We start from the raw sequence: 7,199 nt of genomic DNA on the forward strand, positions 1-7,199 counted from the left end.
CCAACACGCCGACCCAAACGGACGCGTGTCCGCTTTTCATCCGCCTGCCAACCTAGCCCAAATTTGAGCCTAATTTACGTCGGCACGGACACGAAGCGGACGCGCGCGATGCGCGTCTACTCCTCCCCCTGGCGCGCCAGTCGGTGGCACATTGGTCGTTCTCTTTCACCCCTATTGACAGCAAGCCCTCGCTCGCCCCACCCCGTCGTCGTCGCCGCCCAGTTTCGGTGTCTCGGCCAGCAGTCTACACCTCCACACCCCCCCCACACATACCGCCACCTCCCACATGGCCGCCACCAATGCCTCGATGCCGGGCCACCGCAACTTCCCACCCCCATTCCAACGTCGTCGCGAGCACGAAGTCACCCCCGCGGCACTGGCTAGCTTCTTCGTCCGACGCCGCCGCGCTCGCCAGACACCCCCACACTCATCGGACGCCGGCAGCCACCTGGTCCAGGGGAGTCGCGCGTCTCTTCACCGGCCAGCTTCTTCGTCAACGCCCGCAAGTTGTTCGACGGTTGCCTCAAGGTACAAAATGGACTCCGCCGACGAGTTCCTTTTCCACAATTTTCTGTGCCACTCCAACGATTCCTCATCCGATGATGAGGAGATGTAGGCTGCCGTGTTGGTTGATACGTCCATTTTACATCATGCTTTTATATTGATATTTATTGCATTATGGGCTGTTATTACACATTATATCACAATACTTATGCCTTTTCTCTCTTATTTTATAAGTTTTACATGAAGAGTGAGAATGCCGACAGCTGGATTCTGGACTGAAAAGGAGCAAATATTAGAGACCTATTCTGCACAACTCCAAAAGTCCTGAAACTTCACGGAGAATTATTTTGGAATATATAAAACGTATTGGGCGAAGAAAGCACCAGAGGGGGCCACCTGACATCCATAAGGGTGGGGCGCGCCCCCCTGTCTTATGGGCCACCTGGCAGGCCCCCGACGCCCATCTTCTGCTATATGGTGTGTTTTGACCTGGAAAAAATCAGAAGGAAGCTTGCGGGACGAAGCGCCGCCGTCTCGAGGCGGAACCTGGGCAGAACCAATCTAGGGCTCCGTGTTGGGAATCGTAGCATAATTTTAAAATTTTCCTACGCTCACCAAGATGCATCTATGGAGTGTACTAGCAACGAGGGGAAAGGAGTGCATCTACATACCCTTGTAGATCGCGAGCGGAAGCGTTCCAATGAACGTGGATGACGGAGTCGTACTCGCCGTGATCCAAATCACCGATGACCGAGTGCCGAACGGACGGCACCTCCGCGTTCAACACACGTACGGTGCAGCGACGTCTCCTCCTTCTTGATCCAGCAAGGGGGAAGGAGAGGTTGATGGAGATCCAACAGCACGACGGCGTGGTGGTGGATGTAGCGGGTCTCCGGCAGGGCTTCGCCAAGCTTCTGCGAGAGAGAGAGGTGTTGCAGGGGAGGAGGTAGGCGCCCAAGGCTGTAGTGTGCTGCCCTCCCTCCCCCCCCCCCTTTATATAGGCCCCCTGGGGGGCGCCGGCCCAGGGAGATGGAATCTCCAAGGGGGGCGGCGGCCAAAGGGGGGGAAGGGGTGCCTTGCCCCCCAAGGCAAGGGGGAAGCTCCCCCCTAGGGTTCCCAACCCTAGGCGCATGGGGGGAGGCCCAAGGGGGGCGCCCCAGCCCACAAAGGGCTGGTTCCCTTCCACTTTCAGCCCACGGGGCCCTCCGGGATAGGTGGCCCCACCCGGTGGACCCCCGGGACCCTTCCGGTGGTCCCGGTACAATACCGGTAACCCCCGAAACTTTCCCGGTGGCCGAAACTTGACTTCCTATATATAATTCTTCACCTCCGGACCATTCCGGAACCTCTCGTGACGTCCGGGATCTCATCCGGGACTCCGAACAACTTTCGGGTTTCCGCATACATATATCTCTACAACCCTAGCGTCACCGGACCTTAAGTGTGTAGACCCTACGGGTTTGGGAGACATGCAGACATGACCGAGACGCCTCTCCGGTCAATAACCAACAGCGGGATCTGGATACCCATGTTGGCTCCCACATGTTCCACGATGATCTCATCGGATGAACCACGGTGTCGAGGATTCAATCAATCCGTATGCAATTCCCTTTGTCAATCGGTATGTTACTTGCCCGAGATTCGATCGTCGCTATCCCAATACCTTGTTCAATCTCGTTACCGGCAAGTCTCTTTACTCGTACCGCAATGCATGATCCCGTGACTAACGCCTTAGTCACATTGAGCTCATTATGATGATGCATTACTGAGTGGGCCCAGAGATACCTCTCCGTCACACGGAGTGACAAATCCCATTCTCGATCCGTGCCAACCCAACAGACACTTTCGGAGATACCCGTAGTGCACCTTTATAGTCACCCAGTTACGTTGTGACGTTTGGCACACCCAAAGCACTCCTACGGTGTCCGGGAGTTGCACGATCTCTGTTGGGAATCGTAGCATAATTTTAAAATTTTCCTACGCTCACCAAGATGCATCTATGGAGTCTACTAGCAACGAGGGGAAAGGAGTGCATCTACATACCCTTGTAGATCGCGAGCGGAAGCGTTCCAATGAACGTGGATGACGGAGTCGTACTCGCCGTGATCCAAATCACCGATGATCGAGTGCCGAACGGACGGCACCTCCGCGTTCAACACACGTACGGTGCAGCGACGTCTCCTCCTTCTTGATCCAGCAGGGGGGAGGAGAGGTTGATGGAGATCCAACAGCACGACGGCGTGGTGGTGGATGTAGCGGTTCTCCGGCAGGGCTTCGCCGAGCTTCTGCGAGAGAGAGAGAGAGAGAGAGAGAGAGAGAGAGAGAGAGAGGTGTTGCAGGGGAGGAGGGAGGCGCCCAAGGCTGTGTCTGTGCTGCCCTCCCTCCCCCCCACTATTTATAGGACCCCTGGGGGGGGCCAGCCCTTGGGAGATCAGATCTCCAAGGGGGGCGGCGGCCAAGTGGGGGGGAAGGGGTGCCTTGCCCCCAAAGGCAAGGGGGAAGCTCCCCCCCTAGGGTTCCCAACCCTAGGCGCATGGTGGGAGGCCCAAGGGGGGCGCCCCAGCCCACTAAGGGCTGGTTCCCTTCCACTTTCAGCCCACGGGGCCCTCCGGGATAGGTGGCCCCACCCGGTGGACCCCCGGGACCCTTCCGGTGGTCCCGGTACAATACCGGTAACCCCCGAAACTTTCCCGGTGGCCGAAACTTGACTTCCTATATATAATTCTTCACCTCCGGACCATTCCGGAACCTCTCGTGACGTCCGGGATCTCATCCGGGACTCCGAACAACTTTCGGGTTTCCGCATACATATATCTCTACAACCCTAGCGTCACCGGACCTTAAGTGTGTAGACCCTACGGGTTCGGGAGACATGTAGACATGACCGAGACGCCTCTCCGGTCAATAACCAACAGCGGGATCTGGATACCCATGTTGGCTCCCACATGTTCCACGATGATCTCATCGGATGAACCACGGTGTCGAGGATTCAATCAATCCGTATGCAATTCCCTTTGTCAAACGGTATGTTACTTGCCCGAGATTCGATCGTCGGTATCCCAATACCTTGTTCAATCTCGTTACCGGCAAGTCTCTTTACTCGTACCGCAATGCATGATCCCGTGACTAACGCCTTAGTCACATTGAGCTCATTATGATGATGCATTACCGAGTGGGCCCAGAGATACCTCTCCGTCACACGGAGTGACAAATCCCAGTCTCGATCCGTGCCAACCCAACAGACACTTTCGGAGATACCCGTAGTGCACCTTTATAGTCACCCAGTTACGTTGTGAAGTTTGGCACACCCAAAGCACTCCTACGGTATCCGGGAGTTGCACGATCTCATGGTCTAAGGAAAAGATACTTGACATTGGAAAAGCTCTAGCAAACGAAACTACACGATCTTTTATGCTATGCTTAGGATTGGGTCTTGTCCATCACATCATTCTCCTAATGATGTGATCCCGTTATCAATGACATCCAATGTCCATAGTCAGGAAACCACGACTATCTGTTGATCAACGAGCTAGTCAACTAGAGGCTTACTAGGGACACGTTGTGGTCTATGCATTCACACATGTATTACGATTTCCGGACAATACAATTATAGCATGAATAATAGACTATTATCATGAACAAAGAAATATAATAATAACCATTTATTATTGCCTCTAGGGCATATTTCCAACAGTCTCCCACTTGCACTAGAGTCAATAATCTAGTTACATTGTGATGAATCGAACACCCATTGCGTCCTGGTGTTGATCATGTTTTGCCCTAGGGAGAGGTTTAGTCAACGGATCTGCTACATTCAGGTCCGTATGTACTTTACAAATATCTATGTCTCCATTTTGAACACTTTCACGAATGGAGTTGAAGCGAGGCTTGATATGCCTGGTCTTCCTGTGAAACCTGGGCTCCTTCGCAAGGGCAATAGCTCCAGTGTTGTCACAGAAGAGAGTCATCGGGCCCGACGCATTGGGAATCACCCCTAGGTCGGTAATGAACTCCTTCATCCAGACTGCTTCCTGTGCTGCCTCCGAGGCTGCCATGTACTCCGCTTCACATGTAGATCCCGCCACGACGCTTTGCTTGCAACTGCACCAGCTTACTGCTCCTCCATTCAATATATACACGTATCCGGTCTGTGACTTCGAGTCATCCAGATCTGTGTCGAAGCTAGCATCGACGTAACCCTTTACGACGAGCTCTTTGTCACCTCCATAAACGAGAAACATATCCTTAGTCCTCTTCAGGTACTTCAGGATATTCTTGACCGCTGTCCAGTGTTCCATGCCGGGATTACTTTGGTACCTTCCTACCAAACTTACGGCAAGGTTTACATCAGGTCTGGTACACAACATGGCATACATAATAGACCCTATGGCCGAGGCATAGGGGATGACACTCATCTTTTCTCTATCTTCTGCCGTGGTCGGGCATTGAGCCGTGCTCAATTGCACACCTTGCAATACAGGCAAGAACCCCTTCTTGGACTGATCCATATTGAACTTCTTCAATATCTTGTCAAGGTACGTACTCTGTGAAAGACCAATGAGGCGTCTTGATCTATCTCTATAGATCTTGATGCCTAATATATAAGCAGCTTCTCCAAGGTCCTTCATTGAAAAACACTTATTCAAGTAGGCCTTTATACTTTCCAAGAATTCTATATCATTTCCCATCAATAGTATGTCATCCACATACAATATGAGAAATGCTACAGAGCTCCCACTCACTTTCTTGTAAACACAGGCTTCTCCATAAGTCTGTGTAAACCCAAACGCTTTGATCATCTCATCAAAGCGAATGTTCCAACTCCGAGATGCTTGCACCAGCCCATAGATTGAGCGCTGGAGCTTGCATACTTTGTTAGCATTCTTAGGATCGACAAAACCTTCCGGCTGCATCATATACAACTCTTCCTTAAGGAAGCCGTTAAGGAATGCCGTTTTGACGTCCATCTGCCATATCTCATAATCATAGTATGCGGCAATTGCTAACATGATTCGGACGGACTTCAGCTTCGCTACGGGTGAGAAAGTCTCATCGTAGTCAACCCCTTGAACTTGTCGATAACCCTTAGCAACAAGTCGAGCTTTGTAGATGGTCACATTACCATCTGCGTCCGTCTTCTTCTTAAAGATCCATTTGTTTTCTATGGCTCGCCGCTCATCGGGCAAGTCAGTCAAAGTCCATACTTTGGTTTCATACATGGATTCTATCTCGGATTTCATGGCTTCTAGCCATTTGTCGGAATCCGGGCCCGCCATCGCTTCTTCATAGTTCGAAGGTTCACCGTTGTCTAACAACATGATTTCCAGGACAGGGTTGCCGTACCACTCTGGTGCGGAACGTGTCCTTGTGGACCTACGAAGTTCAGTAACTTGATCTGAAGCTTCATGATCATCATCATTAACTTCCTCCCCAGTCGGTGTAGGCACCATAGGAACATTTTCCCGCGCTGCGCTACTTTCCGGTTCGGAAGGGGTGACTATCACCTCATCAAGTTCCACTTTCCTCCCACTCAATTCTTTCGAGAGAAACTCCTTCTCTAGAAAGGACCCGTTCTTGGCAACGAAGATCTTTCCCTCGGATCTGAGGTAGAAGGTATACCCAATAGTTTCCTTAGGGTATCCTATGAAGACGCATTTTTACGACTTGGGTTCGAGCTTTTCAGGTTGAAGTTTCTTGACATAAGCATCGCATCCCCAAACTTTTAGAAACGACAGCTTAGGTTTCTTCCCAAACCATAATTCATACGGTGTCGTCTCAACGGATTTCGACGGAGCCCTATTTAAAGTGAATGCGGCAGTCTCTAAAGCATAGCCCTAAAATGAGAGCGGTAAATCGGTAAGAGACATCATAGATCGCACCATATCCAATAGAGTGCGATTACGACGTTCGGACACACCATTTCTCTGAGGTGTTCCAGGCGGCGTGAGTTGTGAAAATATTCCACATTTCCTTAAGTGTGCACCAAACTCGTGACTTAAATATTCTCTCCCACGATCTGATCATAAGAATTTTATTTTCCTGTCACGTTGATTCTCAACTTCACTATGAAATTCCTTGAACTTTTCAAAGGTTTCAGACTTGTGTTTCATTAGGTAGACATACCCATATCTACTTAAATCATCAGTGAGAGTGAGAACATAACGATATCCTCCACGAGCCTCAACACTCATTGGACCGCACACATCGGTATGTATGATTTCCAATAAGTTGGTTGCTCGCTCCATTGTTTCGGAGAACGGAGTCTTGGTCATCTTACCCATGAGGCATGGTTCGCACGTGTCAAATGATTCGTAATCAAGAGACTCCAAAAGTCCATCTGCATGGAGCTTCTTCATGCGCTTGACACCAATGTGACCAAGGCGGCAGTGCCACAAGTATGTGGGACTATTGTTATCAACTTTACATCTTTTGGTATTCACACTATGAACATGTGTAACATCACGTTCGAGATTCATCAAAAATAAACCATTGACCAGCGGGGCATGACCATAAAACATATCTCTCAAATAAATAGAACAACCATTATTCTCGGATTTAAATGAGTAGCCATCTCGAATTAAACGAGATCCAGATACAATGTTCATGCTCAAAGCTGGCACTAAATAACAATTACTGAGGTTTAAAACTAATCCCGTGGGTAGATGCAGAGGTAGCGTGCCGACGGCGATCACATC

The sequence above is a fragment of the Triticum aestivum genome, chromosome 4D (assembly GCF_018294505.1).
Source record: "Triticum aestivum cultivar Chinese Spring chromosome 4D, IWGSC CS RefSeq v2.1, whole genome shotgun sequence".
NCBI lineage: Eukaryota > Viridiplantae > Streptophyta > Magnoliopsida > Poales > Poaceae > Triticum > Triticum aestivum.